The following is a 25,396-nucleotide window of genomic DNA, read 5'->3' as shown; positions in this document are numbered from 1 at the left end:
TCAGCAGGCCAGACCCCATGAAGGGTCTCGGCCTGGAACACCGACTGTTTGCTCTTTTCCATAGATGATGCCTGGCCTGCTGAGTTCCCCCAGCACTTTGTGTGTATTATTTTTATTTACAGCATCCACAGATTTTCTCCTGTTTGTGATTCACTATATAAGTCCTACCCTGGTTTGACAGTCCAAAATGGATGACCTCACACTTATCTAAATTGAAATCTATTTACCATTCCTCAGCCCATCTCCTTTTGCATATCATTGCAACCTGCTGCATAATCAACAAGACTGTCTAATTTAGTATCATCAGCTGACTTGGTAGTTGTGTCAGTATGTTCATATCCAAATCATTCAAATAAATAATGAATACTAGAGGTCCCACCACTGACCACTGGGCTATGTCACTGGCCACAGTCCTCCTGTCAGAGGATCAACCTTCAACCGTCACCCCCTGCTTCCCCTCTTTGAGCCAATTCTGAATCTACCTCGCTGGCTCCCTTGCAACCTAACCTTTCAGATCAGCCTGCTATGAGGGACCTTGTTAAAGGCCTTACCGACACTCCCACTGCCTTACCTTCATCTATCCTCTTGGGTACCTCTTCAGAAAACCCCAAAAGACCGATCAGGCTTGACCACCCACACACAAAACTATGCTGCCTATTCCTGATCATGTTCTGACTGTCCTAATGCTAGCAGATATTGCCCCTCAGTAATCCCTCCAGTAACTGCCCCACACCAGCCTGAGTTCCCTGGCCTGTCCTTGCTACCCTTCCTGAACAATGGAACAACAATAGCTGTCCTCAGGTCTTCTGGAACTTCACCAGTGGCTAACAATGAACCAAATATATCAGGAAGGACCTCTGCTATTTCTTCCCCAGCCTCCCACAAGATCTGGGGGGGTTGGGGCACCTGGTCAGGCCCCAGAGATTTTCCCACCTTAATGTGCTTGAAGAATGCAAATACCCAATTCCTTGTAATATGCATATACAATCCAAAGGCTCACTAATTATTACCGTTATTTCTTTGGCATCTGTGATATTCTCCTCAGTAAACTCTGATGAGAAAAGAACATTAAAAATCTCAGACATCACCTGAGGCTCCACACATGGATGGCTCTGATGGTCTTGAAGATAACCTAATCTCTCCCTTGTCACCCTTCTACTGTTAACGTAAGTGAAGAACTTCTTTGGATTGTCTTTAATTGTACCTACCAAATTCATCTCATACTGTTCTTTTGCCCTGCTGATTCCCTCTTAAGCACGGTCTTAAACTTTTCACACATATTGAGAGATCTATCTAACTAACTAACTGGACTTCTGGCCCAATGAGCCTGCATTTCCCAATTACACCCAATTAACCTACTAACCCACACATCTTTGGACTGTGGGAGGAAACCAGACGACTCAGAGGAAACCCATGCGGTCACCGCGAGAATGTACGAAGTCCTTACAGACAGCAATGGAATTGAACCTGAGTTTCTGGCGCAGTATGAACGTTACGTTAACCACTGAACTGCCGTGCTGCTCCGACCCAGCTGCCTAAAAAGCAACGTGCACTTCCTTCTTTTATCATCCCAGAGCATCAAACTCTCCTATCAGCCAAGGTTCATTGAACTTGGCATGACTACCCTTCACCCTAACTGGAACTTGTTGCCCTCAGACTCTTGACATGACCCTTTTAAAATCTTCCCATTTGCCAACTATTCCTTTGCCTTTTAAGAGAGTCAGTCGACTCCAGCTAGAGCCTGCTTTATATATGTTCAAAATTGGACCTGCTCCAGTTCAGGAATTTAACCTGTGCAACTATTCTATCTTTTTCCATAACTATTTCAAAATTAAGAATTGTGGTTACTGGACCCAACTGACACTTCAGTACTTGGCCTACCTCATTCCCTAAGAGGAAGTCCAGTACTTCTCTTTCCTGAAGGGGTTCCTCTATATATTGCATGAGGAAACTGTCTTGGACACACTACACAAATTCTGCCCCATCAAGGTCCTTTGCACTCTTGGTGGACTTGTTGATAGCAAGAACATTGAACTCTCCCAAAAGCATTACCATGCTATTCTCAAAACTATGTGCAATTCCTCAACACCTCTGCACCTCAAGTCTGCACTGATAGCTAGAGGGTCCTGATAGCCCTAACAAGGTGACCATCCAGTTCTTCAAATCTCACAGAAAGCAAACCACGGTGTTCATGGAAAAATCAGCAGTGGATGTGTGACTTGTGCAAGAAGAACCTCAGCGGGGTAGACTCAGTGGTGCATGACATCTCCAAACATTTGTTAAAACTAGTTTGTGTTGCCCCAACGGAGGATTGTGGCAGTGGTTACACATGCCAAGAACCCGTTTGCCTAAACATCACGCTAATTAACCAGAAGTGTTAAATGGAAGATCGAGAATGAGGTGCTAGTGATCATATTTAGGGTTACAAGATTTTACAAGAATTTGCCAGGTAGTCAATTCACAGGGGGCCAATGTGAGTTCCTTGCCTATAGAAATGGCAGAGCTCATACTTGTGAATAAAGAAATGGAAAAAGAATTAAACAAGTATTTCTTCCAGAAGTACTGGTGGACCAAGGTGTAAGTGCAAATGAGCAACTCTAAGAGCACATACACATCAAGGAAAAGAGCTTTCTTTAGCATATAGAAACTTCCAGAAGAAACCACTTCATCTTGAATCATCTGTGAGAAGCAATGGAACAAAACACTGTTTTTCTTTTCCTTTACACATAGACACAGATGGAGATTTCAAGAGTCTGTCAACATGGCAGCAGAGTGTAGTGGAAATTGTGGAAAAATATGACCGTAGGGATTATCTTAGGGGAAGTCCAGGAATTCTAAATAAATCACTTCATCCTTCCCCAAGTGAATAGCAAAAAAAAAATCTCAGATTGAAACAACACACACAAAATGCTGGTGGAACACAGCAGGCCAGGCAGCGTCTATAGGGAGAAGCACTGTCGACGTTTCGGGCTGAGACTCTTCGTCAGGACAGTGCTTCTCCTATAAATGCTGCCAGGCCTGCTGCGTTCCACCAGCATTTTGTGTGTGTTGTTTGAATTTCCAGCATCTGCAGATTTCCTCGTGTTTAATCTCAGATTGAAGATGTCTGTATAAAATAAATCGACAGAGTTGTTCAAGAGGATTAATTAACTATAATATTTCTGGCGAGGTTCATGATGAGACAAGGATGTAGGCCAATGAAATCAGAGAATCCACAAGTTCAGTGAAAGAGCAATGCAGTGAATGGGAAAACAGCCAATCAGATAACCATCAATGTGTTACATAGAGTCATAGAGCACTGAAACAGGCTGTTCAGCCTATCTAGACCATGCCGAACTATCACTGCCTAGTCCCATCCACCTGCACCTGAACTATGGCCCTACATACCACCCCCATCCATGTACTTATCCAACTTTTTTTCTTAAATGCTAAAATCAAACCCAATTCACCACTTGCGCCAGCAGCTCGCTCTGAACTCTTACCACCTTGTGAGTGAAGAAGCTCCCCCTCAGAATCAGAATTGGCATATGTCACAAAATGTATTGTTTGGTGTCAGCATTATATTGCAGTACATAATAATAAACTATAAATTACAATACAAAATACATATTAAAAATTAAATAAGGAGAGCATGAAGAGAGGTAGTATGCATGGATTCATTGTCCATTCAGAAATCTGATGGCAGAGGAGAAGAAGCTGTTCCTAAAACATTGAGTGTGTGTCTTCAGGCTCCTTTACCACCTCTTTGATGGTAGCAATGAGAAGAGGGCATGTTTTGGGTGGCGGGGTGGGGGTGGGGGTATCCTAATGGTGGATGCCAACTTTTTGGGGCATCACCTTTTGAAGGGGTCCTCGATGCTGGGGAGGCTAGTGCCCATGATGGAGTTGGTTGATTTTACAACTTTCTGCAGCTTTTTCCAAGCCCCCGTACCAGATGATGCAGCAACCAGTTAGAATACTTTCTGTGGTACACCTGTAGAAATTTGCGAGGGTCTTCGTTGATGTGCTAAGTCTCCTCAGACTCCTAATGAAAAATAGCCACAGTCATGCCTTCTTTGTAATGGCTTCAACAGTTTGGGCACAGGGTAGATCCTCACAGATGCTGACACCCAGGAACTTGAAACTGCTCAGTCTTTCCACTGCTGATCCCTTGATGAAGACTGACGTGTGTTCCCTTGACCTCCCCTTCTTGAAGTCCACAATCAATTCTTTGGTCTTACTGATGTTGAGTGCTATGTCATTGTTTCAACACCGCTCAACCAGCTGATACAGCTCACTCTTATGTGTCTCCTCATCACCATCTGAAATTCTACCAACAATAGTTGTGTCACAGACAAATTTATAGACGACGTTTGAACTGTACCTAGCCACACGGTCATGGGTGTAGAGAGATTAAAAGCAAGTGTTGATTGTCAGTGAGACGTTATTTCTGATTCACACTGACTGTGGTCTCACGATGAGAAAGTCAATGATCCAGTTGTGAAAGGAGATACAGAAGCCCAGGTTTTGGAGCTTGTTGATTAGTACCGATGGTGCTGAACGCTGAGCTGTGATCAATAAACAGCAGTCTGACAAAGGTATTGCTATTATCCAGGCGATCCAAGGCAGAATGGAGAGCCAATGTGATTGCAATTTCTGTAGACCTGTTGTGGTGGTAGGCACGTTGCATTGGGTCCAGATCATTGCTTAGGCAGGAGTTGGTTCTGGCCATGACCAACCTCTCAAAGCACTTCATCACAGTAGATGTGAATACCACTGGGTGATAGTCCTTGAGGTAGCTCTCCCTGCTCTTCACGGGCACTGGTATGATTGTCACCCTTTTGAAGCAGGTAGGAACCTCCCATGGCAGCAGTGAGAGATTGAAGATGTCCTTGAACACCTGCGCGAGTTGGTTGGCACAGGTTTTCAGAGCCCTTCCAGGTACACCAAAAGGGACTGATGCCTCTTGAAAAACGCTCTGACGTCGGCCTCCTTCATATGCTTCAGGGATTTACACAGGTGTAGTTTTATTCTCCCTTTCAAAGTTTGCACAAAAAGTGTTGAGCTCATCTGGGAGTGAAGCATCACTGCCATTCATGATGTTAGGCTTCACTTTGTAGGAAGTAACGGCCTGAAAACCCTGCCTGAGCTGGACATGCATCCATTCCTAACTTAAATCAGAATTGTTTCCTCGCTCTAAAAAAATTTTTTAAAAATAGCCTTCTGTAGATAGTGCCTGGACTTCTTGTCTAGTTATAGCACCAGAATGCAACTAGCCCTCAACAGACTATAAATCTTCTGGTTTATCCATGGCTTTTGGTTTGGGAAAGACCAGCAAGTTCTTGAAGCCAAACACTCATTCACACCAGTCTTGATGAAGTCAGTGACAACTGTGGTGTATTTATTCAGATTCAAATGATGGGTTGAATATTGTCCAAAACACCAACACCAATTCCAGTCAGTCCTGTAAGGGCTCCTCTGCCAACTTTGACCATATCTTCTTGGTCCATACCACTGCTACAGCCTTTAGTCAATTTACAATTACCTATTAACCTGCCAACAGATAGGTATTTGTCTATGGGAGGAAAGAGGAATACCTGGAAGATACCCACTCAGTCACAGGGCATCAAGATGCTGGAGCGGGGAACCAATCGCAGACCCAGTACTGTGCACAATGATATTAATTGGGTAACAAATCCCAAGGTGCAAACAAAGTCAGTGTCAAAGTTCAGTAAGAGATCAAAACATCCAGAGAAATCCAAAAACCAGAATCCAGAAACAGACAGAGTCAACATTCAGATGGATAGAGTACAGATATGAATGCTGGAAAGGCTCAGGAAAATTCACTGGCACAATCTGGTAACAAATAGATGAAAACACAAGACTGCAATACACTGAGCAATAAACAGAGAGGCAGATGATAGGTGGAGCACAATGAGACACAGGTGGCAGCAATACAGGTAATAATGAGAAACAGGTGAGAGACGGAGTACTCAGTGATACAGGGGCTGGAGTAGAGCAGGAGCAGGAGCACATGGCAATACAAAACCACAGACTGACAAAAAGACAGAGTTCAACTGGAGGTACTGACACAGGGAGAATGTACAAACTCCTTACAGTAAGGGGTATTGAACCCGGGTCACCTGTATTGTAAAGTGTTGTGCTAACCATTACACTACCATGCCACTGCCATGCTGTTTTAATAACAACAATATAAGAAGAAAATTCCTGAAGCAGTTTGTGAAGAGACTTTGAATAAATTGGACACACATGAGCGAGTTCTCCAGGTCTCACGTATAAATCTGTACTTTCTGCACTGGAGTTAGAGGTTTGAGCTCACAGATTTTACAAACATCAAATAGTCACCTGTGGAGGAAGGGGTTAAGCTTGAGGCCCGGGGGTTTGCAGCAACATGGGGAAAGCATGGATATGAATATTAACTAACAATAGATCATGTTATCAAAGAGGAACTGATTGTGTAGGTGCTAATCGGCTGAGAGGCAATGTGGTTAATGGCCTGTTTGTACTCTCATCAACTCGCTCATGTGTGTCCAATTTATTCAAAGTCTCTTCACAAACTGCTTCAGGAATTTTCTTCCTATATTGTTGTTATTAAAACAGCATGGCAGCGGCATGGTAGTGTAATGGTTAGCACAACGCTTTACAATACAGGTGACCCAGGTTCAATACCCCTCACTGTAAGGAGTTTGTACATTCTCCCTGTGTCAGTACCTCCAGTTGAACCGATTAGCACCGATTGTACAGGTGCTAATGTTGTGAAAATTGCAGGAACAGAGTCTGGAGACTGGTTGACTTAATGTGATTACATTTACTATATAAATTTGAACCGTAACCTTGCGTTGGCGGAGACATGTGGAACAGCTCCCTGTGAATTCATGAAGTAAAGGCAGTAACTAGTTTCAAGGGGTTTGCCTACTTTGTCTTTGATCGGTACTAAATTCTGCGCCATAGAGCTGATTTTGAGATGACCATCTGGGTGGTGAATAGTTAGGAGTACAAGTACTAGATCACTCGAGTAAACAATAAATATGCACACTCATGGCTTGTGCAAGCACACTTAGGCTACATCCACACTAGACCGGATAATTTTGAAAACGCCGGTTTTGCGTAAAAACAATAGGCGTCCACACTGTGCATTTTTGAAAATATCTCCATCCACATTGAAACAGAGATTTCGGCAAATCTCCTCCTACTGGGCATGTGCAGGACACATCTACCGAAAACAAGCAACATGTTTGGTGTTGAATCTCGCCGTAAAAGTGCGCGTTTGTGTAGTTACAGACTAGAAAAACTTAAAATGATGGACAGCTGTTGGCTTTCGTGCAGGAGAACTTAAAACTAAAAAAAAACAAATACCGGAGCGTACAGAAGCAACCGAAGGAGTTCACGGACAGATTGACCCGGCTGACGACGAACATTGAAAAACTGACTAACTCTGTTGCATTAATAAAGCACCTTGTTAAATGTATAAAACATGTCTGCATCTGTGTTATCTTGTATTTCCATACAATGTTACATTAGGCTGTTACACATCTATTGTCAGAGAAGTACTTGCATAAATAGGTAAACCACCTTCATACGAGCAAGGACAGAAAACAGGGCAAAGTGAATACAGTATACTTATTTATTCAGTAAGTTATGGGTCAAAGTATTTGGTGAGTACGTTTCTAACTCTTCTGGCTTCAGTCTCGTTGCTGTCTGTTCTGAAATTGTTAGGTTGCTTTCAAGAAAACAATGAAATAGCACGCTGCCGTCTAACAGCGTTTTCAAAAGTCTCCAGTTACCCCGTCCACACTGATCTGCCCGAGCAGTGTTTTCAAAAATACCCACCCTGGAAAGCGTTTCTGAAAAGCTCCAGTTTCAGGGGACAAAAACACCGTTTTAGTGTGGACAGAGGGTAAAAGCGATGAGAAAAAGCTTTGGTTACGGATTTATCCGGTGTAGTGTGGACGTAGCCTCACTGTACAACAACCAGAGGTGAACTACTCACTCCATCTCTGAGCAGAAAACTTCAGCAACTTGATTACTCTTATGACAGCAACAAACAGCAAGGCCTTTTCTCCCGTCTTAACATTTTCACTTCATTTATAATGTCACAGGCAGAAAAGGGGAAAAAGTCCCACGCAGGGGGTTTATAGAGTTTGGGAAATGGATGAAGAGAAGGGCCACCAAGGTAGTAATCTCCCGATTACTCCCCGTGCAGGTAGGAATGGGGTGATAGCATGGATTAATGAATGAGTGGCTGAGGAGATGGTGCAGGAGACAGGGTTTCAAGTTCTTGGATCATTGGAACTTTTTCTGAGGAAGGAGTGACCCGTACAAGAGGGACGGGTTGCACCTGAACTGGAGGGGAATCAATATCCTTGCCGGAAGGTTTACTGATGCTACTCGGGAGAGTTTAAGCTAGCTTTGCAGGGGGCTGGGAACTGGAGCGCCAGATCAGGAAAAGAGAGATTGGACCTGCAGGTAAATGTCAGGGAAAGTATTGAAAAGTGAAGTCGAAATAATGGGTGTAATGGGTCCGATAGTTTGAAGTGTGCTTATATTAATGCTAGGAGTATTATGGATAATGGTGATCATCTTAGAGCATGGATCAGTACATGGAACTACGATGTTGTAGCCATTACTGAAACTTGGCCAGAGAGGGGCAGGAATGGGTGATTAACGTGCTAGGATTTTTAAGTTTGAGAAAAGATAGTGGAGGAGGTCAAAGAGAGGGAGGTTGAACTACTCCCTCTCTTTTACCTCCTCCAGGCCTGTACCAGAAAACCAGGTATGATTTGTGGAGGGCTATTTCAAGGGCGAAGAGACAACTTCGAACGAGTTTGGAGGCAACATCAGATGCACGGCAACTCTGGCAGGGATTGCAAGACATTACTTCCTACAAAGCGAAACCCAGAAGTATGAACGGCAGCGATGCTTCACTACCAGATGAACTCAACACCTTCTATGCCTGCTTTGAAAGGGAGAATATAACTGCAGCTGTGAAGATCCCTGCTGCACATGGTGACCCTGTGATCTCTGTCTCAGAGGCTGATGTCAGGCTGTCTTTAAAGAGAATGAACCCTTGCAAGGCGGAAGATCCCGATGGAGTACCTGGTAAGGATCTGAAAACCTGTGCCAACCAGTTAGCGGGAGTATTCAAGGACATTTTCAACCTCTCACTGCTACGGGTGGAAGTTCCCACTTGCTTCAAAAAGGCAACAATTATACCAGTGCATAGGAAGAATAATGTGAGCTGCCTTAATGTCTATCACCCAGTAGCACTCACATCGACAGTGATGAAATGCTTTCAGAGGTTGGTTAAGACTGGACTGAACTCCTGCCTCAGCAAGGACCTGGACCCATTGCAATTTGCCTATCGCCACAATCGGCCAATGGCAGATGCAATCTCAATGGCTCTTCACACAGCTTTAGACCACCTGGACAACACAACCACCTACATCAGGATGTTGTTCATCGACTATAGCTCATCGTTTAATATTATCATTACCACAATCCTGATTGAGAAGTCACAGAACCTGGGCCTCTGTACCTCCCTCTGCAATTGGATCCTAGACTTCCTCACCGGAAGTCCACAATCTGTGTGGATTGGTGATAACATATTGTGGTGAACTACATATACCTGTCTGGACTGCTCCTGTGGCTCCTCCCACAGACCCCTGCTGACTGCTCCTGTGGCTCCTCCCACAGACCCCTGTATAAAGGCGATTGAGGCCTGATGCCCGGCCTCATTCTCCAGGATGTAGTGTTGTTCATTCTTCCAGTCAATAAAAGCCGATATCTCGCTTTTTACTTCTCAGAGTGAGTTATTGATGGTGCATCACATATCCTCCTCGCTGACGATCAACACTGGCACACCTCAGGGGTGTGTGCTTAGCCCACTGCTCTACTCTCTATATACACATGACTGTATGGCTAGGCATAGCTCAAATACGATCTATAAATTTGCTGATGATACAACCATTGTTGGTAGAATCTCAGATGGAGACAAGAGGGAGTACAGGAGTGAGATTTGACAACTGCAGCAACAATCTGGCACTCAACGTCAGCAAAATGAAGGAGCTGATTGTGGACTTCAGGAAGGTTAAGATGAAGGAACATGAACCAATCCTCATAGAGGGATCAGAAGTGAAGAGAGTGAGCAATTGCTTTTTTTTTGTAATTTATTTTTTATTGAAGTTGAGAGTGAGCCGTTTCAAGTTCCTGGGTGTCAAGATCTATGAGGACCTAACCTGGTCCCAACATATTGATGCAGTTGTAAAGAAAATAAGACAGTGACTATACTTCATTAGGAGCTTGAAGAGATTTGGTATGTCAACAAATACACTCAAAAATTTCTACAGATGTACCCCAGAGAGCATTCTGACAGTCTGCATCACTGTCTGGTATGGGGGGGAGGGGGGGCTACTGCACAGGACTGAAAGAAGCTGCAGAGGGTTGTAAATTTAATCAGCTCCATCTTGGGTATTAGCCTACAAAGTTCCCAGGACATCTTCAAGGAGCGGTGTCTCAGAAAGGCAGCATCCATTATTAAGGACCCCCAGCACCCAGGGCATGCCCTTTTCTCACTGTTACCATCAGGTAGGAGGTACAGAAGCCTGAAGGCACACACTCAGCGACTCAGGAACAGCTTCTTCCCCTCTGCCATCCGATTCCTAAATGGACATTGAACCCATGTCCATTTACCTCACTTTTTAATTAATATTATTTCTGTTTTTTGCATGGTTTTTATTCTATTCAATATACGTATACTGTAATTGATTTACTTATTTATTTTTTTCTTCCTCTTCCATATTAGGTATCGCATTGAACTGCTGCTGCTAAGTTAACAAATTTCACGACACATGCCGGTGATAATAAGCCTGATTCTGATTCTGATACTAATCAGGGACAGCATCACAGCAGTGTTCAGGGGAGCCAGAATGGAGGGGTCAGACACTGAGTCCATTTGGGTGGAACTCAGGAATAGAAAGGGTGCAATCACACTGACGGATTGTACTACAGATCCCCAATAGCCACCGGGACATCGAGGAACCGCTATGTAATCAGATTATGGAAATGTGTAGAAATAATAGTGTTGATCTGGGGGATTTCAGCTTACCTAATATAAACTGGGACCTTCTTAGTGCAGGGTGATTAGGTAGGGCAGAATTCGTTAAATGCATCCAGGAAAGTTTCTTAAATCAGTCCAATGAGAGGAGGGACTGTACAAGACCTGGTGTTGGGAAATGAGTTGAAATACCACATGACTGATCATTTAGTGGGTGAACAGTTAGGGAACAATAACCACAATTCCTTTAACTTTCAGGATAGCTATAGATAAGAATAAGGATGGTCCATGTGGGAAAGTTTTAAATAGGAGCAGTGCAAATTTACTCACATTCTCTGCATCCAAGCAAATGTTCTTCCCCCCCCCCCCCATTTATCCTCAAGTGGTCCCACCCTCTCTCCAGTTATCCTCTTGCTCTTGATGTGTGTATAGAATGCAGGAACTAAAAGGCATTAATTGGGAACACCTTTTCTCTGGCAAGTCCACATCAGACACGTGGAGGGTGTTTAAAAATCAATTGCACAGAGTATAGGAAAGATATATTCCTGATAGAAGAAAGGATGGGGATGGAAAGATAAGAGAACTTTGGATGTCCAGAGAGATGATGAATTTAGTCAAGAAGAAAAAAGAAAAGTATGTAAAACTTCTAAGTTAGGATCAAATGAAGCACAGGAGGAGTATACAGAAGCTAGAAAAGAACTAAAGAAGGGAATTAGGAAAGACAGCAGGGTCCATGAAAAGCCCTTGGCAAGTAGGATTAAGGTGAATCACAAGGCATTCTGTACATACATCAAGAGCAAGAGGATATCTGGGGAGAGGGTAGGACCATTCAAGGATAAAGGGGGAACAATTTGCTTCGATGTGGAGGATGTGAATGAGGTGCCTAATGAGTACTTTGCTTCAGCATTTATCAAGGAAAATGATCTGGAGGTCCAGGAGATCAGTGGTGAATGTATAAATATATTAGGGCATTTAGAGGTCAAGGAGGAGGAAGTGTTAGGCCTCCTAATGAGTATTAAGGTGGATAAGTCCCCAGGGCCTGATGGGATTTACCCTGGGTTATTGAGACAAGATTGCTGGAGTCTTGACCAGTATCTTCGTGTCGTCTCTAGCACAGGACAAGTCCTGGAGGACTGGTGAGTGCCTAATGTACTTCTATTTACGAAGGGAACAATGGAAAATCCTGGGAACCATAAACTGGTGAGTCTCACATCAGTTGTAGGGAAATTGCTGGTGAAAATTGTCGGAGAGAATATATGAGCATTTTGCCAGGGCATAACTGGGAGTACCAGCTTGGCTTTATGTGGGGCAGGTCATGTCTTACCAACTCAAATGAGTTCTTTGACAAGGTGACTACAGTGACTGATGAGGGTAGGGCACTGGATCTCGTCTACAAAGATTTTAGTAAGGCATTTGACAAGGTCCCTCATAGGAGGCTAATCCAGAAGATTAAGATGCATGGGATCCGTGATGAATTGGCTGTTTGGATTCAGAACTGGCTTGTGACTGGAAGACAGACGACACTGGTTGAAGGGACTTGTTGAACTGGAGGTCTCTAATTAGTGGTGTCCTGCAGGGATCTGTGCTGAGACCTCTGATGTTTATGAAATATATAAATGGTCTGGGAGAAAGTGTAGGTGGGTGGGTTAATAAATTTGCAGATGATTCCAAGATTGGTGGAGTTGAGGATTGTGTAGAAGACTGGCAAAAAACACAGCACAATATAGATCAGTTGCAGATATGGGCTGGGAAATGGTTGATGGAGTTTAACCAAGATAACAAGTTAAAGGCAAAATCCTTAACAGTGTTGCTGAGCAGAGAGATTTGGGATCCAAGTTCACAGCTCCTTGAAAGTGGCTACACAGGTCAATAAGGTGATTAAGAAGGCTTATGGAATGTTTGAATTTATTAGTCAAAAAATTGAATTCAAAAGTCAAGAGGTTATGTTGCAATTTTATAAAAGTCTGGTTAGGCCACATCTGGAGTATTGCGTACAGTTCTGGTCACCCCACATTAGGAAGGATGTTGAGGCTTTGGAGAGGATGCAGAAGAGGATTACTAGGATGCTGCCTGGATTTGAGGGCATGAGAGCCTGGATAAACTTGGGTTGTTTTCTCTGGAGTGGCAGAGGCTGAGAGGGGTGAGGTTTAATGGGGATGTAAAAGGTAAATTTTTCACTCAGAGAGTGGTGGATGCCTGGAATGTGCTGCCTGGTATGGTGGTAGAGGTAAATGCATTAGAGGCTTTTAAGAGACGTTTGGATAGGCACATGGATGTAAGGAAGATGGAGGGATATGGACGTGATGTAGGTAGGAGTGACTAGTGTTTGGGTCCTGTGCTGTACTGTTCTATGTTCTAAACGTACAGTAATAACACGAGATTTGCTCCCTTATATTAGTCAAATATTTTCTGTATTTCACGATTAGTTCCTGCTGTGTGTTCAGCATTTTTCTTGCATTCCTCATTACCAAATGACTGAATCCAATGTTAAATCCCAATCACTATTTTCGAATGTTTTACACTGAATTATTGACAATTAATTGTGGATTTCAAGGGTGCCTCATACTTTGATGCTCAGTTTCAAAAGTTGTGTTGGGTGTTAATTCCCCTGCTTAGGCCAACATCTTGGAGACCATGTTAATATAGTCCAAGCTAAGGAGGTGAATTTAATGCAAGCTAACATAGGATTGTTAAATAAAGACCATGAGTGTGTTACAGTATGACTTCAACTTATCCAATTCACATTATTGTCATTGAACTCAGTGCAAAAATAAAGTTTACTTATTTTGCAATAAATATTTGTGGTTTTATCTTTCTCACCAATTTGTTCTTTGGCATTGTGCCCACAATACACCGAGAATGCATTACATTAATCAAGTACTCCGGTGCAGGCAAATTCAAGCATCCAACCACATCGCTCAGCAACAACTTGCACCCAGCCAAGCAACATCCTAGAATACTATTATTTTGAGCCAGTGTTAAATGTAATACTGTTGCATAGTAGCATAACAGCATAATTCATTACAGTGACAGTACTTAACAGTGCCAGCGATCATTGTTCAGTTCCCGCTGCTGTGTGTGAGGAGTTTATACATTTTCCCTGTGACCATTTGGGTTCCCTCCGGGTGCTCTGGTTACCTCCCACATTCCAAAGACATATGGGTTTGGTTTAGTGAGTTGTGGGCAGTGCTATGTTGATGCCGGGAGCAGGCTGCGGCCGAGACTTCCTCAGACTGTGTTGGTCATTGACGCAGGCAATGCATTTCACTGGAGTACACGTAACAAATAAAGCTAATCGTTAATCTTTCTCTAACTGAGCGCTACATTTTCTGTAAGGTGGCATCTACCCAAAATAAGAGTAAAATAAATACTTTACATCATATTTTGCTACTTCATCCCCCTCATGCTATACCCAAAATTAGTAAGAGACGGCCTCAGAGTTCAGGAAATATTGCTTGGTACATTAATTTTATAATATAATAACTATTGCTTATGACTGAAATAAAATAGGCAAGATTCTTAAAGCAGAATATTTTATATATTTTATGTGTCCTCTCATTTGCGTTGCAATTATCCAACAAAAATGTCACAAAATAAAATCGCAGATTAAATTGGAAAGCACAAGTTTGTTATTTCCATTCATGTCTCCATTAGTTTTTGTGGACATCACTGGCAATAGTTGTATTTATTGTCGATCTCTAATGATCCATGAACTGCGAAGGCAGTCAAGAGTTAACTACATTGATGGGTCCGGAGTCGCGTACGGGCCAGATCAGGTAAGAAAGGCAGATTTCCTTTCCTTAAGGACATTACTGAACCAGATGTTTCTACTTAAAACAATCTGAAAGTTTCATGGTCACTTTTACAGAGACTATTTTTCATTAAATCCTCACATTTTTAATTACTTGAATGTCCCCTGCTGCAATGTCGGGATTTGAACTCATGTTTCAGACTAGTGGTGCAGAATTTTCGCAGTTGATTCAGTAACTGAATCACTATGCTTTTGTTTTGATAAAACAATATTATATACTGCTTCTCCCTGCCCTGACATTACACAGTATCAGAGAATGCTATCACAATTTGGATGTAGGTTCAATTATCTGCCAAATCCCATCCTCCATTAGAGGGATTCTGTTCGTTAAGGATAATAAAGGGTTGTTCAGTATGCTTTGTAATTGTCAGACACTTTTTCTCTGCAAATTGTATTTTAAAATACACGTTTATGCCAAACCACAGTGAAAAATGCACAAGGGTGTCTGTGCTGACAGAATTATTTTACAGAAATAGTACATAAATCTGTAACAGAAATGACAAGTCAAGGATAATGTGTTGTAAGGTGATGTTGGTTTTTCAGATTTTAATCTCAGCTTCTGATAGTTTATCAGACCTGACACTGTGCCAGAAAACCAATGGAAGCGTGCTTGATGTTGCAGCAATCTTCTCTGTTAACTTCAATTCAAGCGAGACTGGAGGCTAAATTAGTAAGGTGTAGCATTGCTTGCTTGGTAACTTAAACACTTTATGCAACCCTTAAAAATAACGTTTAAAGAGAGAAGAAATAACCACCTATCACCTAATGTACCCGTTGTTCCTCTCAGCAGTTTACATGGGTAGCCTATCCTTTCGCTGTTGCCAACTGAGGAAATTAAACTTCCTTCAGTTAGCCTTTTCTAAATGTCTGATACTGATATGCTGAGAAGAAGTAAAAGGTTAAGATAAAAACATGTAAACAAGCTTACCAGATTATAGGTGCTGTAGTTGTAGCGATGTTTAAAAATAGTAATTTTCAACTAGGATGTACCATAAGCTGCTTCAGACATTTGGTCAGGAAAGCAATTTGTTCTTTCCTGTTGTCATATGGTCATTGTTTCCAAACAATATTTTCTTCTTAAGTTAATGCCTCAAAAACAGCACAGTGCAGACTCATCCTTCTTCCTAAACCCCTTTCCAACTCAAAACAGCTTTTTTGGTCTATCCCCTTCTCTCTTCCTCTTTCCAGTACATTCTTCTTCCACTATGTAATGAGTTGGAAAACCTCCCACTTATGTCACATGTAGCTGGAAATGTTGACTGCGTTCAGAATACGACTGCACATGTTAGTGCTGGTCAGAGAGAGTCGGTTTGCATCTGCTACCCCAAGCTGCTTCGGCAGCTGTCTCCAAACCAGCTTGTAGATTTTATTTCTGGATTTGCTTTGATATTTTTTTCTCTTTAGATTTGATCAACAATACTGAAATGGAAAGAATTAAACGTGAACTAACTCCACTTCTACTAAGTCCTTCAGTTAACTCCTACAGTTAAACCAATTATGGGGGGGAAAAAAAGGTTAATAAAACACAAGCACTTTGTTAGCCTTTTCAGCAGAAATCAGCAAGTTAACTTTTTTTTCAGAAATAGATCCATTTAGTGGCAAACATGGAAATAACAATGGTTTAATTCAATTGAGTTCATCTTTGCGCATGGCGCGGATAGTTTTGAACAGGGACTGAAATGAAGTACAGTTAGTGGAAAAATAAATTGGCAGCATACACTATCCATATGGAGTTTGATGCTCTCAGAAACGATCTTTTTGCCAAGAAACACAGCCACTCAGGGAAAGTTAATCTCTAAATATCAATCGTTTATACCAGGCACATTGTTAATTCTTTGTATCATTTTTATTTGACCAGATGAGAACTGCAATTGTATGAATATTATTGCAATTGCGATTGGGCCTACAGCTCTTCTACATTTATTTAATTTTTCCGAGATTAAAATCCTAAAATAAATTTTGGCTATGTTTTAGTTATGAAGTTTGCAAGTTTTAAATATTTCTGTGCATGTGTTTTTGCAATCTGTCACTGCACCACAGAACTTCAAATGGTGGAAATCCCACAGTGGGGATTCAGCATAAATTACCTGAAATCATTTTAAAACCACTAAGTCATTCCATCAGTGATTAATGTTGAAATTTTCCTAAACGTCTAAATCCTAAATGATATACGTGTTGAAATAGTTTCAAACTGCTTCGTGACTAAACGAGACTTGCATGTTAAAGCATTGGCTGACTTAATCTTTCAGTCAGCTGTAGCACTAGCTGTGGCTTCTCACTGCTCCTGAAGGTGGTTTGAACAATCTGCCAGGGAAGTATCTTTCCCAAGGTAAAATCCACCTAAACCCACTAGATAACAGTTACAACAGATACGTACAATAGATATGCTGCTGGAGGACCGTGCTGGAGTCCCGGGTCTTGGGCAAGGTTCAATCGATATTGTGTGTTGGACTCCAGTTCATGTTATGATCTGTTTCTAGTTTTTGGTTGCTCCCATTTTGTTCCTATTTTGGGTGATTTTGATCGGGGTAGCCCATAGATAACAAACAGCGCAGAGCTAAGATTGAACTGAACTGAATATGCCTAGATTCTTTTGATTTTGTGTTTTATATTCTGTATTTAATGCTCATTTTCGTCACTTTATTGCTGTTGGCGCGATTTGTTTTTTTTGCGCACATGGGGGGAGGGGTTGATGCTTCTCGTCGAATGGGTTTCAGGGTTTCCTTTGTTTCGTGGCTGTCTGTGCGAAGATGAACCTCAGGGCTGCATTTTGCATTTTGTCATCGCCTTTCCGTGGATGGTGAGTGACTTGGATGGGGAGTTCCAAGAGGGGGTGTTCCCAGGCGTACGTATTTTGATAATAAATGCACTTTTGATCTTTGAATCTTTGAAAAGGCTATGGATGGAAAGGTGATGACGGAAGTGCAAAATGCTATAAAAATGACTTTATTCCAAATTCGCTGCTGTGCTGGAATCTCCCAAATTCATATTGCAATTATGAAGACTTAAGGATCAAACACGGATTGTACTTATTTTGTAAGCCCCACCATCCACAGCATGATCTCTTCTCACTACAACCATCAGGCACGATGTACAAAACCCTTAGGTCCCTGTGGTGAACTACATATACCTGTCTGGACACGCTTCCCCCGCTGACTGCTCCTGTGGCTCCTCCCACAGACCCCTGGATAAAGGCGATGGGAGACACAGCCCCGGCCTCAGTCTCCAGGATGTAGTGTGGTGGTCAATTGCTGCTTGTTCTTTCTTCCAGCCAATAAAAGCCTATATCTCGCCTCACGTCTCCGAGAGTTATTGATGGTGCATCAGTCCCACAACAGCAGGTTAAGGAACATCTATACCCAAACATCAGGCTTTCGAACCAGTGTGGATAACTTCAGTCACCACTACAACCTACAGACTCACTTTCAAGGATTCTTTGAAAATCCTGCTTACAGCATTATTTTATATTCATAGCCATTTTATATTTTTTTATAAATATGTTACATTTTATATTCTACCGCCAGGACTTAAGAACTTTTTAAAAGCTATTATTAATGCTTTTTGAGATAGTGATTTCGATGCATATCATATTCTTTACTGAGTTAAGTATTGTATGTAATTAGTTTTGCTACAACAAGTGTATGGGACATTGGAAAAAAAGTTGAATTTCCCCATGGGGATGAATAAAGTATCTATCTATCTATCTATCTTGTCTTCCTATGCACTTAGCTTGTCTGTCAGCCTTTCGATGCTTAGCTATAGCTTTTCCATAAAATTCTATTCTATTTCCTTTCTCCCGTAAGTACCTGCAAGGAAACAAATCTCACGGTAGTATTTTAAAAATTTACTCGCGTATGAGATGTGGGTGTCACCAGCGAAGCCAGCATTTGTTGCCCGTCTCTAGTTGCCTGTGATAAGCTGTCCTCTTGAACCGCTGCAGTCCCTGAGGTGTAGGCACACCCAGAGTGCTCTTAGGGAGGGAATTCCATCATCCTGACCCAGCGACAATGAAGGAACAGCGATGTGTTTCCAAGTCAGGATGGTGAGTGAATTGGAGGGGGTTTGCCAAGTGGTGGTGTTCCCAGGGATCTGCTGTTCTCGTCCCTCTAGACGGTGGTGGTCTGGACAGTGCTGCCTTATACGGTAACAATTACTGTACATAATTTGAAAATAATAAATTCACTTTGAATTTTGAATTCCTAGGGTCTTCTCTGGCAGACAGCTTGCGCCCATTCTGTCCGATGTATGGAATCACGACGTCGTTCAATGCCTGTACCCGTAGCTGAAACTGAATGAGATGGTAAACTGTGGACGGTTTTGCTAGTGGAAGCAGGTGTGCATGTTTTCACTCCAGAGGTGGAAGACAGGGTGTGGCTTTGGCCATTTTCACTGTTTCTGGGCACTCGATTCACTTGCTGACTATCGCAATGGGAGTTGCTCCATTCTCTCCTCTTGGCTGAGGCACTGGTGGCTACTGGCACTGACTGAGGGTGAGGCAGTCACTGTAGAGATGCCAGTTTCACGCTGATGAGCTCAAGTGTGGTGAGAACAGAATTTCTTTTTCCAGTTTAATGGCCCTAGTGCCCACGTGGATGGGAAAATGGATCATTCACTCTGTGGAGAGGCCCCGTCTGAAGATCCAGCTCTGTCTAAATAGTAACCCTGACAGTGTAACCGGTTTGTGCAGCTCACCAGAAGATAGTTTCTACCATGTCGTTGAGCAGCTGGTGACAAACCCTGAGCAACTCTTCAACCAACACTTGATCTATTGGACAAGTCACAGCTGGCCGTTTGATATCGTTTTTGTACTGGGCCGTGATGATATGCCAAACTCCACTTGTACATGCCATGCAATCTCCAGCAATGGGGATCAGATACGTCTAAACGTACACATTTCCCAGCAGACAGAGCCTGCGCTATATTGGTGGTGTTATGGAGGATACTGTGGAGCTCTGAGGGGGGCTGGTCGACAGGTGCTGCAGCCATGGGAGTATGGGCAACATAGCAGGCCCCACCACCGCCGCTGCAGCACGAGGAGGGCCAGGGGGCCTCAGCCGTTAACACCACAAGGTCTACCCTGAAGCTCTCCAGATGCGATGGTACCAGCCGCCTGGAGCCTTGGCTGGGGCAAGTCAAATTTGCTGCATGGCACAGGGGGTGGAGCCCCATCGAGACACCGGTGCACCTTGCTCTGGAGGGAGATGCCCCGCAACATGACTACCGGGCCCTTGTAGTGCCGCTGGAGCAGCGTTTTGGGCAGGGGCCGTTGGAGGAAGAACGAGGCAGCAGACGGCAGTGTGGGAGAAAGCCTGGGGGTGTTTGCAGTAACTCTGTGAACTCAGCTCAGCATCACTACCCCCCGCAGTTCCCTCCCGCGGCCCCGGAAGGGCTTGTCCCCCTCGGCTTTGTAACGGCGCTGATGCTGGAGTGCCTTCAACAGCGCATTCAGCGGACATCACCGTCACCGCTGGGCGAGGCACTGGGCAGAAGTAATTTTAGCCCACCCCCAAGGCGTTTCAGCATCACCCCGCACGCAGTGAGCCCGGGCTTGTGTCGCCGAGGCTGAGGAGGAAATTGACGAAGAGGAGCCCGCGAGACAGGTCCGACCAGGGCCACACTGGCCCCGCCAAGGGCCATGGAGCGATCTCTGCCACCGGCGTGGCAGGGAAGGCCACGTGGCCCGGACTGCCTTGCACCAGCGCCATGCCGTGCCCAGCGCAGCCATTGGGCAATGCAGGGAGGGTGGTGCCAACAGAGAACCCCTCCATTGTCGCCCCTCCAGGTGGGCCGTTTGGGTGAAGAGCAAGGCTCATAGGTGGACTGGGTGGTGGAGGGCATCAGATGCCGTGTGTGGGTGAACTCGGGGTCAACCATCACCATCATCCATCCCGGTGTTCTCCCCAACACGGACCAGCCATCCCCGCCTGGCTGGACAATGACGACGGTCCAGCCGGCTATGGTCACCGGTGGCTGTGCGGCGTTGCGAGGGAAGAGGTGGCTGTGTAGAGAAACGCCATGGAGCACGAGGTGTGGCTGGGTGATATCGGGACTCCTGCATCATTGGCCTGGACCTGCCACACTGGGGGGCCCGTGTGGATGTGCCGGGGGCAACGCTCTACCTCAGCGGCCCTGGGGCAGGGCAGCTCCGGAAAGCAAACCCGGCAGGGGCAGCAACAGCCACCACCTTTCTCAGAGCGGCCCACGGTCGCCCGACGCAACGCTACGGAACTCAGGGAGAGTGGAAGTGGTGGGGTAGACCTCCCCACCACTGACCAGCAGCTGCCCAGCGAGCAGGCGGGGGGTCCGAGCATGGGATGGCGACTGGAGTGGGCAGAGGTCTCCATTCTGGGTTCAGGGGCCAAAGCACTGTCCTGTCGGTGGGGCACGCTGCAGATGGGTTGCTGTTCCGGTAGTGGCAGTTCTCCAACTGACAGGCATCTCCAGCAGCCGGCAGTCCCCCGGGGTGGTCCGCACCACGGGTGCTGCGGTCGGTACACGAGCTGCTGGGGAGGGCGGCCATTTTGGGGCCACAAAGACGTTGGGCAGGCTGCACAGAAGCTTCTATCGGCCTGGGTACAGGCAGGACGTGGAGCTGATCATGCACTCCTGCGACGCTTATGTGTCCCAGAAGGTGCTGGGCTGCCAGTCTAGTGTCCCAGTGCAGCATTATCCCGTGGGGGTCCCGAGTACGAATCTACTGCCCACCAGGAGAAAGGGACTATCCCCCGAGTTTGAAAGCCACTGGAAGGAGCCAGGAGAGGTGCTCGACCCCATCTCCGATGAGGTATTCCAGGTGCGGTTGCCCGAGCGGCGGAAGGCAGATGGGCTGATGCCGTATCGACCCTCGGCCACCACCGACCCGGTAAGGATGAAGAAAGGCAGTGACACTCCAGCTGTCCTGCCTCCTGCTTCAGCTAAAACCGTACCTCCTATTGGGGGGAGGCTACTGACCCTCCGCAGCACCCCAGGCTGCGGCATCAACCACCAGCGGGATTTTTGGACGTTTTTATGGACTCTGGAGTTGCCAGAGATGGCTGACCCCTCGGGTAGGGGCAGTGTGACACTCCTGGGGGGTTGAGGAATGGGCACGGTCGACAGCCCGGCCCAGCATTCCTAGTGGCCAGACTATGGTGGTATGCTCAATTCATTTATTGTTACATTTTAGCTTGTGTTACACAGTTGTTCGCTTGTGTGATTGTGGGCCACCCTGACTGTAACCAGCGTGTGTAATAATCACCTCCCCCATCTGTAGTGATCGAGTATGTTCTCTCCCTGGGTCTTAAGGTCTGTTCTGTCTTTGTGTTCATCACAATAAAAACGACGATTGTGTTAAATGATCTTTTCTTGTCTATCAACAGGGACCGAATGCTCGTCATAATATGTTACAAATGTGGGTCATGACCTTTAATTTTACCAAAGAGAAAATGGCTGGAGTCGCTTAGCACTTTAGTGCAAGAATGTTCATTAGGTGTGGCAATCAAACTTTGAAAAATCATGAAAATCGGTGAAAATAGTGAAAAAATGCCCATTTTTACAAAACATTATCTACAAGAAACACAATAATAGCTCTGTACTTATTCATGTCCAGTGTGAACTTGTGGCAACCCCTTCCTGATTTGTCCCTCACACTGAGGGTGATAAACTCCTTTTATAGACACTGGGACATGCCATCTTTAATTACCAAGAAAGTTAACAAGGCTGCACATGAGTTAGAATATGAAGCACCCCACAATATAATTACAATCATATTACAAAATAAACAGAAGTATCTACATTAAAGAGAGGAAAATTGGATCAGCCATGATGAAATGGCGGAGCAAACTCAATGGGCCAAATGGCCTAATTCTTCTCCTATATCTTGTGAAGCACTAAATACAAAATGCAAACAACATATACACATTTACACATCCCCATTATTTAAGAAATGGAATATTTCACCATGTACGTTGGGAAAGACACCCTGAAATCAACCTGAAAGCATCAGCTCAGTTTAGGACCCAGCAGACGCCACGGAACTGCCGGGAGACAACAGCACAAAACAGCAGAATGCTCAACACAACTGCACTCTTACGGTTAAGCACATGAAACACCCCGGTTTCCTCAGCTGCATACGTCTAGGGAAGACAACCTCCGGCCCCACCAATTTCGTGAGATTGAGGCCTGCTCGATCCCACCCCAAACCCTGGTTTGTGTGGGTGCTGTGTCATTCGCTACCCTGTTACAAATTAATGCCATGAAATAACAAGACAATATTCTGCATACGATTAAAGAAATTATATTTATGTATCTTAACTGAAGGGTTAGTAAAGAATAACAGAAAGAAAAGGGCCCATTCTAATTAAACAGTCAAATGTACACAAGTTGGAGCTCATCTTGAACTCTATCTCTCACGTGCTGGGCCCTCGGTCAGCGTGAACACCCACACCACCTTCCGAACGTCGCTCGCAATCCATCTCGAACAAACGTGTCTCCCACCTGGTCGTATCCTATGACTGGTTCTCCCCAGCGTCTTCTCTCTTCATATCCTCTTGAACAAAAACCCCAAGCCCAACCTTAGTGTCCCTCACCAGAGAAACCTTCCCTTAATTTGACAGTCCTAATTGGATGGCACACATTTCTCCTCATCTCTTATCTTCAACAGTAACCCAAACAAGCACAAAAAAAAGAACAGACTGCTCTCACGGAACTGCCAAAATGAAATACATACAGCATAACAGTAAAAATATAAACTAGAACATTAGAAACATAGAAAACCTTCAGCATATAGCTGTAACATTACCTTCCAGAACAGATCCCTGAGGCACACCACTGGTCAATGACCTCCATGCAGAATAGGACCCGTCTACAACCACTCTTTGCTTTCTGTAGGCAAGCCAGTTCTGGATCCACAAAGCAATGTCCCCTTGGATCCCATGCCTCCTTATTTTCTCAATAAACCTTGCATGGGGTATTTTGTCAAATCCCTTGCTAAAATCCATATACACTACATCTACTGCTCTGCCATCATGAATGTGTTTAGTCACATCCTCAGAAATTTCAATCAGGCTCATAAGGCATGACCTGCCTTTCACAAAGCCATGCTGACTATTACTAATCATATTATGCCTCTCCAAATGTTCATAAATCCTGCCTCTCAGGATCTTCTCCATCAACTTACCAACCACTGAAGTAAGACTCACTGGTCTATAATTTCCTGGGCTATCTCTACTCCCTTTCTTGGATAAAGGAAAAATATTCACAACCCTCCAATCCTCCGGAACCTCTCCCGTCCCCACTGATGATGCAAATATCATTGCTAGAGGCTCAGCAATCTCCTCCCTCACCTCCCACAGTAGCCTAGGGTATAGCTCATCTGGTCCTGGTGACTCATCCAACTTGACGCTTTCCAAAATCTCCAGCATATCCTCTTTATTAATATCTACCTGCTCAAGCTTGTCAGTCCGCTGTAAGTCATCCCTACAATCGTCAAGATCCTTTTCCGTAGTGAACACTGAAGCAAAGTACTCATTAAGTAGCTCTGCCATCTCCTCCGGTTACATACATACATTTCCACTGTCACACTTGATTGGTCCTATTCTCTAACATCTTATCCTCTTGCTGTTCATGTACTTGTAGAATGCCTTGGAGTTTTCCTCAATCCTGTCCACCAAGGCCTTCTCATGGTCCCTTCCGGCTCTCCTAATTTCTTTCTTAAGCTCCTTCCTGCTAGCCTTATAATCTTCTAGGTCTCTATCATTACCAAGCTTTTTGGACCTTTTGTAAGCTCTTCTTTTCTTCTTGACTAGATTTACAATAGCCTTTGTACACCATGGTTCCTGTACCCTACCATCCTTTCCCTGTCTCATTGGAACGTACCTATGCAGAACTCGACGCAAATATCCCCTGAACATTCGCTACATTTCTTCTGAATATTTCCCTGAGAACATCTGTTCCTAATTTATGCTTCCAAGTTCCTGCCTGATAGCGTCATATTTTCCCTTACTCCAATTAAACGCTTTCCTAACTTGTCTGTTTCTATCCTTCTCCAATGCTATGGTAAAGGAGATAGATACATACAAATAAAGAACGAAATTAAACTAAACTGTGGTGTCTGACTCTGAATGCGGAAGGGAAAACGGTAGGTTAATATGAGAACATACCAGGGAAGACTTTGAAGTGCATAGTCTCACCTCAAAGACAGCAGAATGACAAGATGGTATGTCCTAGTGCCTATAAAAGGAGTTTATTGCCCTCAGTCTGAGAGAGAGATGGGGGCTGCCAAGAGTTCACAAGAACAAGTATAGAGCTATTATTGTGTTTTTTTGTATAATTATTTTTATAAGTACAGACATTCTTGCACTATTTTCACTAATTTTTGTAAGTTTGTAAGTTTGATTTTTGACACACCTAATAAACACCCTTGTGACTCCAACCATTTTTCCCTTTGGTAAAATTAAAAATCATAAACCACATGTTTAACATTCTTTTTATAATACAAGGCATACTGCACAAGGCATTTGTGAAATATTTTGCCTTCTAATAAACTACAATTC

General features: G+C 44.1%; 1 protein-coding gene across 4 annotated transcripts in view; it reads right to left on the bottom strand.

Moving 5' to 3' along the window:
* LOC140739427 (complement C1q tumor necrosis factor-related protein 7-like) overlaps positions 1-25,396 on the bottom strand; it is a 77,431-nt gene that overhangs the window by 28,280 nt on the left and 23,755 nt on the right. For 3 of the 4 annotated variants that reach the window (XR_012101631.1, XR_012101632.1, XM_073067717.1), the window contains exon 1: positions 15,793-16,046. The exons of the other annotated variant lie outside the window; for it this stretch is intronic. The gene's annotated coding sequence lies outside the window, so the exon portion shown is untranslated. Of the gene's footprint in view, positions 1-15,792; positions 16,047-25,396 lie in introns of those variants that run through there. 4 annotated transcript variants of the gene reach the window in all.

Source organism: Hemitrygon akajei, chromosome 15 (genome assembly GCF_048418815.1).
Source record: "Hemitrygon akajei chromosome 15, sHemAka1.3, whole genome shotgun sequence".
NCBI lineage: Eukaryota > Metazoa > Chordata > Chondrichthyes > Myliobatiformes > Dasyatidae > Hemitrygon > Hemitrygon akajei.
The sequence above is the reverse complement of the archived record's forward strand: the minus strand, read 5'-3'. Positions and strand labels throughout refer to the sequence as shown.